Source organism: Hemitrygon akajei, unplaced genomic scaffold (genome assembly GCF_048418815.1).
Source record: "Hemitrygon akajei unplaced genomic scaffold, sHemAka1.3 Scf000178, whole genome shotgun sequence".
In the NCBI taxonomy this organism is placed as follows: Eukaryota; Metazoa; Chordata; class Chondrichthyes; order Myliobatiformes; family Dasyatidae; genus Hemitrygon; species Hemitrygon akajei.
Window position 1 is genome coordinate 169,838 of NW_027332064.1, and position 12,088 is coordinate 181,925.

The following is a 12,088-nucleotide window of genomic DNA, read 5'->3' on the forward strand; positions in this document are numbered from 1 at the left end:
CATCATGGTCAACGATGGTCAAATTCATGTGCACCCTCATACTCAGCAGCAGTATGCACGTATCTCGAAAATGCGTGCGAATCCCAAAATCTGCGCACTTCCCCAAGTAAGGACGCACATTCGATGACCCAGACGAAGAATCATTTCAAACACAAAATGGCTGCCTTGACACTAAATGCCCCACGCATCCCAAAGGTCGTGAGCACATCACCAAATCCGCCGACACACACAGATCAACTCAAATCCTTATGATCTCCCAGATACACCCACAGAAACGTGGCAACTCCATATTCGCCGACAAACCCCCAAATATGCTATCCCCAAATAGGAGCGTATCCTCATATTCAAGAACAAACCCCAAAATCCGTGTGCATCCATGTGCACGCCGAGACCCTGTACAACGCGTTTTCGCTGACACGCCTAATTTCTGCTCAATACCCAATGCAGCGCGCACCCTAAACCCGCTGACACCCCCACATGCCCATGAGATTTTTCCGAGCAAGATACATTCGAAACAGTTGAGAAATTAGCAGCCTCGACGTTAACAATCCGCACTCAACACATTCGGTTGCAAATCCTGATCCGCCAACACACACAAATCTATGTGTATCCCCAAATACGTGTGCACGGCCATGTCTGAGACTAAATTTCGAGTGATGTCTAAGTTCTTCCTGAGATGTCACTGGCGGTTCTCTTCTCGCATTCCCTTCAAACTTGCAGCAATTTCTAAAAGCACAGCGCAATACCTTTAAATGCAAATTTAAAGTATGTTACATATTGATAAAGAATTAGACCAATAGTCTGTAAGGTTGCCCAGTGCTCCGGATTATCGGAGCTTACTTTAGCAGATGCTTTGCATTGCTAAAACAAAACTGCCCGCCATGAATCCAGAAAACCTGTGCACATCACCAAATCAGTGCGCACTCGAAACACGCCGAGCCGACACACCACATATATGATAGATTATTCCAAGGCAGAATTCATGTCCAACATTTCAGAAAATGGCTGTTTCCACATTTAAAATTCGCACGCACCCCAAAATACGATGGCAACTGTCGATCGGTCGACAAATAACTCCCGGAATATACCTACATCATAACATCTAATTACGCCCCCGTAATTGACTACAAAACCCAAAATTTGCGCGTATCCCCAAATCCTTGTGCATATTTGCCGCCAACCCCTAAATCTACGAACACCCGAAATCAGTGTTGAATTTGAAGATTCAACTTTAAATCCGTGCGCATTCTCAAATCCAAGTTCACACCACAGCAGTGTGCACCACTTATTCTCAGACACTGCCCAATATCTGCGCGGCCCAATTCAGTGCGCACCCCAAAACCGCTAACATCTTGACTTGCAGTTTAGAATCCTTTCAAGAATTCAGAAAATGGATGCCTTAACATGAAAACGCGCACACAGCCCAAATTCCACGTGCAACATCTGATCCGCCAACAAGCCCAAATCTTTATCTCACACCATATCCGTGTTTACATGTATACAATCCCGAATCCATATACACCTGAAATATGTGCACCACCACTAGGTGCGCACCCTAAAATTCATGCGAATATCATACCCGCGGAGAAACCCACTTGTACTTTAGATTATCCCAGAGGAAGTATCATTTAACATACTTCATGTCAAATTTCAAATTTCATTCATTATTCACGTGATCTAAATGAGACAACTTTGAGATTCGGCACACCTCAAAACTGCAGACACCCCAAATACGTGAGAAATCCATGTGCATCTCCAAATGCAAATACATCCCCACAACTTCAAAACCGTGGACACACACAAGCTAATTAAATTATCTCAAAATAATAATTTCAGACATACACAAGATGACAAAATCTGTGTACAACGAGCCCCACAAATGAATGTGGGGGTTTCAGCGTGTTTGGGCTGTGCATGGATTTGGTGATGCGCACCAATTTGACGAAGCACATGGATTTGGTGATGTTCGATGATTTGGGTTGCCTTTTCAATCATGAGTTTGACGGATCAAAATTTGCGTGCGGATTATTAACGTCGAGGCTGCCATTTTCTCAATTGCTTTTATTGATTGTTACTCAGGGAAAATCTGATGTACAAGTGGCGGAGTCCGTGGGTTTCGGGTTCGCACTGAATTGCCGATTGCGCAAATTTATTTTTTGTCGTCGAATACGGGTTCCACACGGTCTTGTGGTTCATATGGATGGATTTAGGAGCGTTCTCTAATAAAGGATTGCAAACTGATTTAGGGGACTGTTCCGATATAAGGGTGCGCACCTTTTTAGGGATAGCAAATTTACGGTAGTTAGCGAATATGTGAGTCTCCACGTTTTTGTGAGCGCATATCGATTTGTTGACTTACGTAGGGACTCTGGGATACGTGGTGGTTTTTACTGTTAAGACAGCCGTTTTGTGTTTGCAATGATTATCCGTCTGGGTCATCTAATATGATTATCCGTGTGGGTGCTCTCGTATTTGAGGATGTGCGCAGATTTGGGGGTGAGGACGGATTTTAGTGATCAGTGTCCAGTTCGGGGTGTAGTTTTGAATATGGGACTACACACGGATTTGGGTTGACATGCAGGTTTGGGTGTGTCGCCGATCTGCAAAAGGATTTTGGCGCACATATGGCTTTCTAACCTCGAGACGGTCATTTTCTGAATTGATTGAAATGTTGCCTGTCTGGGATAATACATTATGCATCTCGGGTGTCAGCGGGATTGGGGTGCGCACCGATTTTGGGTTTGCGCAGATTTAGGGCTGCTTCGGCAAAAATGGGTGGCAAATGATTTGCGATGCGAAAAGATTAAATGAAAACAGCGGATTTGGGGGTACATACAGATTTGGTCTCTTTAGGAGAGTTTCGGCGAGGACGTGTGCACAGTGATGGGTGGATTCGGAACCACATACGTATCTGATGGTGCTTTCTGATTGGGAGGTTGCACATGCTCCCATATCAACCAATATGGGTGCACAGGACGTCAGTATGGATTTGGGGTGCACACGGGTGCCTGACGATTGGGGATGAGATCAGGTTTAAGTGTGTGTCGGCGCATATAGGTGCACATGAATTTGTTGGTGTCGGTCGATTTAGGGTTGTGGTAAATCTCAAAGTCATTTCATTTATAGTGTCTTCAATAATAGCTGCACTATGTTCTCGCGGTTTCTTTAAGGTGAATGCTGTCACTCTAAAGTGACTCTTCCTTTGGGAAAATCAAATGTGTATACGTGGGTGTCAGCAGGTTTGGTGGTGTACACGATCTTAGATGCTCCCGGATTTGGGGGTGTCTTTGGATTTAGGGTCCTGACAAATCTCGCGGTTGTTTCATTGATAGGTTCTTTATCAATAAATACACTTTCAGTTTTCTACTCTGCTCTTGCTTTGACTTTTAAGTTGGAGGTTGTTACTTTGTGAACTATTTGAAATTATTTCTCCTCTCTGATGACCTAATCTGAAAGTGGGAGGTGTTGACCAGTTCGGAGTGCGCACCCATTTGGGTGTGCATACGGACTTGGGAGTGCACGTGGATTTTTGGATGTCGCAGGAATTGGGTATAATGCCAAAATTCAAATTGTTTCTTTTACATATACTCGGATACACATTGGACTTTAACGTTGAGTTTTGTTCTTGCTGCTTTTAATGTGAATTAAGCTCTCTTGTGAAATGTTTGTAATGATTTTTCATCTAGGATAAATAATTGTACATGTAGCGGCGGACTCGGATTTGAGGGTTCTCAGAGATTTTAACAAGTGCGCGGCGAGTTTGGGTACACACGGATTTGGGTGGCGGTGGATTGGGGGGCGTGACGAATCACAAGGTTGTTTCACTTATAGATACTTTAATAATAGAACTTGGAACTTTGTTCTAGAGTTTTGAACGTGCAGCTGTTTTGTGAACTGTTTGGCCTGACTTGTGATTTCAGATAATCCAGCGTGCATGTCGGTTTGTCGTCAGGACTGGGGTGCATATGGATTTAGGGTGAGCTCTTATTTGGTCATGCGCACAGATTTATGGTTGAATACGGATTTGGGAATGTGCGCAGATTTAGGCGTCTGTTGTCTAATATGGAGCTGCACAGGTAACATCCAGATTTGTGCGTGTCAAACGATCTGGAGTTGCAGATGCATTTCGGGATGCGTGCTGATTTTAATGTCGAAACAGTCATTTTCTGATCGATTTGAAATGATTTCTGCTCTGAGACAATCTATTATGCATGTTGGGGAGTCAGCGTGTATAGAAAGAGCACTGATTTTTGGGATTACGCAGATTTAGGGCGGTGTCGGCAAATATGCCCTCACACACCAGTCTGGGGATGCGAACAGATTTAGTGACGTGTCGGACAATATAGAGGTGCCCACTTATTTGTAACGCTTATTGATCTAGGAGCATGCAGGCCAGTATGTGGATGTTTACAGATTTTAGCAAATATGTCCTCACACACTAATCTGAGGATGCGAACAGATTTAGTGATTCGGAATTATTAAATATCTGAAGGTTGTTTCATTCATAGATAATGTCAGAATCAATGCACCTTGAACTTTCAGCATTATTCTTGTAATTTTATGCTGGAGGCAGGCATTTTGTGAACTGTTCGAAATGATCCTTGCTCTGTGATACTGTACGGTGCATGTACGGGTGTCAGCGGGTTTGTGATGCCCATTGAATTGAAGATTACACAGAGTTAAGGCAAAATAGTCAAATATGTAGTGCACACAGTTTTGGCGCTGCGCCTGGACTTGGGCATGCGTCAGATTTCGGGGTGTGCTCTGGAATATGGGGTGTACACGGATTAGTAGATGAGCACAGATTCGGGTATCTCGGCGTATTTAGGACAGCACAGCATTTTTGTGTGCGTACGCATTTGCGGTGTATTTGGGTTTGTGACGAATATCACGGTTCTGTCACTTGTACACTGGTGTATCTACAGATTTGGAGGTATGATGAATTTCGAGGCTGTTGCCTTGTGGCAGAAACCTTGTGCGCTCTCTGAAATGATCCTTGCTCATGGATAATCCAATCTGCATTGGAATGTGTCAGAGAGTTTGGGGAGAACGAATTTGTGGTTGCATGTGGATTTGGGGGAGCACACGAATTGAACTGACTGTGGATTTTTGTTTCCAACTCATGTGGGGGTTGCTTACGGATGTGTTGCTGCGCAGAGACTTGGGGAAGGAACTTGTGTTTCGTGCACATTGATTAGGGGATGCACAATGAGTTAGGGATTTGTCCGCCAACGTGGGAAGCACCATAATTTGGAGAAGCACTAAGATTTAAGGATAGGTATGCCAAATAAATTTGCACATATTTCATGTTTTTTTAAGTGTTTCTAAGTGTTTTGGTGCACTTAGATCGGGGATGTGCACAGATTTGTGCGCCGCGGTTGGTTTAGGGGTGCACACGAATTTCGTGTTGTCGGTCTATCCTATGAGCTTATATAGGAATTATGGAACTGTATTCACAGATCCCTCTGCTCTCCCTCTTTCCTCAATTCCCTAACAATTATTGTATAAGTCTACCCAGGTAGCTCCGGCCAAAGTGCAATGGTTCTTGATCCCATCTGGATGGACTGTCACATTAGATTCCAACTGCAAAATGTTCGGTCCGTTTTTCCAGATGCTTCACTGACGCTGAAAGTTTTCATTAACTACTTCGCAGTCCACTCACGCTCTGAACCCAGGTGTCATCTGCAAATCAGATTTCTCATATTACAATTGACTTATATAACCTGTTCTTTAGAATGTTTCTCAATAATTTTGGGGGCGCACACAGATTTGGTATTGTCTGTGTATTTGAGGTGCATGCTAATTTGATTTGCGGACAGAGTGCAGATTTGGGTGTGTACGCATATTTTGTCATTTTGTGAAATGGTTTTAGGATAATCTAGTTTTCAATAGGTGCGTCCACGGGTGTCAATTTGTACAAAGACATAAGGGTACACACGGATTTGGAGGTGCGCTCGGATCTCAGTGTTCTCACAAATTTGTCTGCGGATTTGTAGGTATGGCGAAGCTCAAAGTTGTTCCATTTATAGATAGAACAACAAAAATGTAATATGAACTTCGACACCTATCCTTGTGTTTCTTGTTTTCTTCTTTTTTAGGCAGCCATTATGTCACAATTTGAAATGATTCTTAGTCTGAGATAATCGAAAATGCATTTGGGTTTCTCAGCAGCTTCATACACACACACACACACACACACAAGTACACACACACACACACACACACACACACACAAACACACACACACACACACACACACACACACGCACACACACACACACACACACACACTCACACACACACACACACACACACGGGGTTTGGGGGGCGCTCTTACTTGAGGATGTGCGTATATTTTGGGTTACACACGGATTTGGGAATGCGTACAGATTTAGGTGTATGTTGTCGAATATGGGGATGCACGTGGATTTCGGGTTACTCACAAATTTGGTTGTGTCAGCGGTTTTGAAGTTGATCACAAATTTTTGGCTGTGTGCAGAGTTTAAAGTCCAGGCAGCCATGTTCTGAACTGTTTGAAATTATTCCTGCTCTGGGAATATCTGATGTGAATGTGAGAGGAATCAGCGGGTTTGGGGTGCATACTGAATTGGACATTGAGCATATTTAAAGTTACCTTCTCGAATATGTGGATGCAAATCTATCTGGCAGTTGAGCAGATTTGGGGGTGTGTTATCCAGTATGGTACGCACACGGAAATGGTGCTGTGCGTAGATTTAGGCTGTGTTGTCGAATATGGGGGAGCACACGGATTTGGGATTAACAGTTTAAAATGTTTCTTAATCTGAGATAATCTAATGTGCATATGCGGTTGTCAGCGGGTTGAGTGCACATGGAATTTGGGGCTGCGCTCTTATTTAGTGACGTGAGCAGATTTGCAGGTGCACACGGATTTGGTGATGTGTCTGGATTCAGCGCTGCATCGTCTAATACAGAGATGTACACTGATTTGACGATGTGTACAGATTCAGCGGTGTGTTGTCGAATACAGGGGTGCACACTTATTTGGGGATACGCATATATTTACGGGTGGATAAGCCAATACCGGGATGTTTACCGATCACGGGCTTCTCAGAGATTTGTAACTTTTGTCGATTTGGAGTTGCGACGCATCTTAAGGTTGTTGTATTTAAAGATACTTCTAAAATAAATGCACTTTGAACTTTCAACAGTAATCTTGTTATTCTATGCTGCAACCTGCTATTTTGTGAACCGTTTGAGATAACTCTTGCTCCACATATGGCTCACCTGGATTTGGAGTTGCTCACGCATTCCGGGCTGAGTGGCAATTTTTAACGTTGAGGCCCATTTCCTTACCCAGTTATATTCCGGCTGGATTTAGTCCTAAAACTGCTATAGAAAGTGCGGAAAGGACAGATGCTGCATTCTTCCGGTAGGCATTAGTTTTTAGGGCCAAGTGCTCCGGTCACGTTTTGTCACCCTGCAACCTGATCCTTCAATCTCTTTGAATTATGGAGGACAGCAGGTGTACAAATGTCTCCCTCCAGCAGACTTCATCATGATCATCATGACTCCAGTATTTCCACTATTTTTAAAAATGTTTCCTCATTGTTCACGCGATTTTCTATGTTTTATCGCCGAGCAGCAGTGAACTATCTGATTGGCCTTGCAGAATTCTCTTTGGGAACGTAGGCTGCCAATTTGTGAACTGGTTGAAATGGTCTTTGTTGTGAGAAATTCTAACGTGCATGTAGGGATGTCAGTGGGTTTGTGGCTCACACTGTTTTGGGGACTGTGCAGACAGAGCTGTCTCTACGAATATGGGGTTCACAAGGTTTTGGGAATGCACTTGAATCCGGGGATGTGGCAGATTTTGAGATTTGTTCTCGAATTTAGGGTCCACACGTATGTTTTGATGTGCTCATATTTAGGCGTGCCTTGTCGAATATGGGTGTGCACACGTACTTATTGTTAAACTGACAGTTGCGACTCTCGGCCGATCTACAGTTCAATCGTATTTTGGGGTACTTGGGGATTTTAATGTCGAAACAGCCATTTGCTGAACGGTTTGAAATGATTCTTGCTCTGGGAAAATGTGATGTGGTGTGTCAGCGTGTTTGGAGAGCTCACTGATGTGCTGACATGCGCAGATTCCGGGGTGTGTTTTCAAAGATGGCCGTGCACATGTATTTGGAATACATATAGATTTGGCTGTTTTTGGCGGGTCAAGGTTTGCGCACGAATATTTGCCTGCGTGCAGATTATTGATGACGAGGATGCCATTTTCTCAACTGCTTGAAGAGATTCTTTCTCTGGGAAAATCTGATGTGCATGTGGGAGTTTCAGCAGCTTTGGGGTGCGCACTGAATGGGGATTACGCATATTTAGTTTATGTCGGCGAAAACGGGAGAGCACATGAGAGCACATGAAGACATGAATCCGGGGGTGCGCACGGATTTAGGTGAGTTCTCGAAAATTGGTTTGCACACGTGCGCTGATTTAGGGGTGTGAGCTCCAATATGGGGCTGCGGATCTATTTGGGGATTGTGCAGATATAGGGGTGTGTCGACGAATATGAGAGTTGCAAAGTTTTTGTCGGTGTATATGATGGTTCAGACGGATTTGGCTGTGTGGATCTGGCGTGCGGATAATTTAAAGTCCAGTTCGCCATTTTGTGTTTGGAGTGAATCTTCGTCTGTATAATTTAATGTGCATATGGGAAAATGCGCAGATCTGGGGGTGCACGTGGATTTTAGTGATGTCCGCATTTTAAGGGGGCATTTTAAATATGGGGGTGCACACGAAATTGGGTGACAACCAGATCTGGGTGTGTAGGCCGATCTGCAAACGGATTTTATTGCCGGGACAGCCATTTTCTGCTCTGAACCAGATCTTTGTAACAGCTGGCTCACTACGTTACGTATTAATCCAGGTTCGAAGTACGTCTGTCTTAAGTGTTACACACCTTTTGTGACATAAACTGACCTCGGCCTCGGAGCCACCGGGATAATTAACTGGGTCCAGTCTAGCCTTCAGTTTGGCGTTCCTTGACCTCGTCTCTGCCTTTTATTCAATGCTACTTGATCACCTGTGGTTCTAGTTCCTACTCCACCGCCCACCCCCCAACAGCAGACATGCGCATACTACATGTTAATGCCCGGGCAGCTGCATCAAATTCCCCAGTTAGAATATTAAATCTCTTTCAGTACATGTATAAAACCCGTGCTCCTTACATCAGTCGCTCCAAATGCTGGAAGAGAGTCCAATAACGTGTGTATACGATGAACTCCTGCAAAAGTCGTTAGCCACACATTTACCTGGACTTCCTTAGCATCTCTTCCCTCGTCAGATCACTAATCCGGAGCTGCTAGTTCTTAAGCCATGACCCTTTGGAATCACTAAATTAACTTATTTGGAAATGTTGGGGGATCTATAGGCTTCCATAGCACGACTTTCCTGTTCCTCCACACTGCGATCAAATCTACCATATGTACTCTGTAATTCAGTTTAAAATTTTATTGTGTATGAACTTTTTATTGTGATGAAATTCTACGCTATCCACAATATCACATAGGTGTCCTTGATTCATTTAGAGATGAAGCGAATAATAATGAGCCACGGCGCCCAGTAACCTCAATTTTACCCCAGCCTAATAGCTAGGTTGTTTTCTTTTTTTTCGTTTACCTTGTGAGAATACCCATAAATATCACGGAGAGGATGTACAAATTCCTTCCAGAAAAAAAAAAAAACACTAGAATGAACTCCGATTTCCGTTGCTCCGAGCTGGAATCGTCTGATTCTAATCGCTATGCTACGTGGAGCCCCAAACTGCAAGTTACCAACCCACATATCCACTTCTTCTCTCAAGTCATTTACAAATATCAGAGAAAGCAGGGTTACAGAACAGATCTTTTGGAAACTCCCCATCTACAGCCAGCGCCATACTCACCATGCCTCCCGACGTTCTGGATCGAGCTATTGTGGGGGCTCTTGTCAAACGCCTCACTCAATTCCATACACAGATCATCCATCTCCTTAATTTGTTTTGTCACTCTCTCAGAAAGTCATTCAGGTGCGTAAGGTATAACCTTCCCCTCACAAAGCCATTTGATCGCCTGTGATTCTGCTTCTACAATTATTTGTCAAACCTATCGTGAAGAATCCCCTTCAAATGTTTCGCCTCCATTAATGGCAGTAGTCACTGTTTTATAATTCACAAGAGTATCCTTACTACTTATTACCCGTCTTAACAAAGCTTATATTTAGAGTTTATACTTCGATATCACCCGCTCACGATGCAAATTAATAAACATCATGGACCAGCCACTGAAGGACTCAGAATGATACCTCAATTCAGCTTTCTCTGGAGAATGTAATATGTGAATACAAACTGGCGCTACTCCCAACATCTTTCTAATTGTATAAATAGTTTATCCCCGATCGTGTTTGTTTAGAGAGACCCTCCAATTTCCCAGGTGCGTCAGTTCAAAATTATCTGAACCTTTGCTCCATTAATTATCAAGTTTCTGTTTCTATCACACTGTCCTTTTCAACCATTCTTTGCTTGTTCTTTGTCCAAGGTCAGTTCTGCGTTGACATAGTCGAATATCTCATTGACACTGACTAAGATTAGACCAGTCAGAAGCAAGAGACAATCTGCAGACTCTAGAATTCCAAAGTGCTGGAGGAGCTCTGCAGGCCAGGCAGCATCTGTGGACAAGTGTAAACTGTGTTTTTTTTATTTTCCTCTCTCTCCAATTCTGCTGCCTGAGCTGAAGACTTTCGCCAGCACTTTGTGTCGGATTAGATCATATCAGTTCCCATTTCGCTTCGCTGTGCCTTTTGTTCTTGGGTTCACAGCATCGCCTCGTCCACCTAACACCGCTCCTCCACCTTCCCTTTGAAAGCTAACATTCTGTTACTGGAAGTTAGTTCAAATCGGAAAACAAAAGGAAGAGCTACAGGTAGGGACAGAGGAGAAAATCACCGTGAAGTAAAGGACGGGTAATGATGGGAGCAGGAGTGGTTACTATCGACGAAAGTATACTCCAAATCAAGCTTTTTTGTCAGAATCGGAAAGAAGGGTTGACAGGTTCGCCTCAAGGCACAACTTAAGCGGGACGAGGGTGACATGCAAAGGGGATTTTTCAGGGATGCTGAGTCCAGTGGTGCCGTCGCGATCGACTGTATATATTCGGTGTATAACTGTAAGGCAACACACACAAAATGCTGGAGCAATTCAGCAGCTGGATGGCAACTTTGGAAAAGAGTAAACATTCAACTATTCGGGCCGACAACCTTCATGATTTTGTGTGTGTTGTTCTGCATTTCGATCATCGACAGATTTTCTCCTGCTTTGTTTGAAACTCTGTTCATCATATTGTTTCCGTTTATTACAAGTGGGAGTACAGAATAGGAGCGTGAAGGCAGCTGAATTGTACAACTGCATGTCATTTATTTCCATATTTTAATGAGTTTCAAAATCCGATTCAGTGGGTATTTCACTACATTCTTGAGATCCTCTCGGAATTTGCTCTGAGTCAGGGCATAAATACACGTGTTGGTGCAGGAACTGAGGATCCGCAGCATTCCCGATGTCTCTTCTATAATGTAAACGGGATTCATGACAGAATAATAAACAAAACTCATTGAAATCCGTTGATAGATGAAAAATACCACACGTGTTCCCCACAACATTATGAAACTACCGGTTATGCTGAAGAGCAAAACGATGGATTTCCGTCGGTTCTCCATCTCCTGGTCCTTGTCATTCTCTCGACTTTTTTGTCCCCGGATACTCCTGCGGGCTCGACTGACCACCAGAATCCGCCTGGCTGTCAGAATATTGAAAAACAAAATCAGAAAGAATGGGACACAAGGGGTAAAAGTGCGGTAAAACATCTCAAATACCACCCATGAGGGAGAGTTTCTGTAGCTCGGTGTAAGAACACAATACCAGGGGATACCATCAACTACTATCATAGGCTCGTATACAAAGCCCCATGGGACACACTCCAAACAGGCCAGCGCACTCACTGTCCCGATAACCACAGCCGCCGTTTTCTCGGTGCAATATTTTGTTTTCAGCTTCTCGCAGCAAATAGCCACA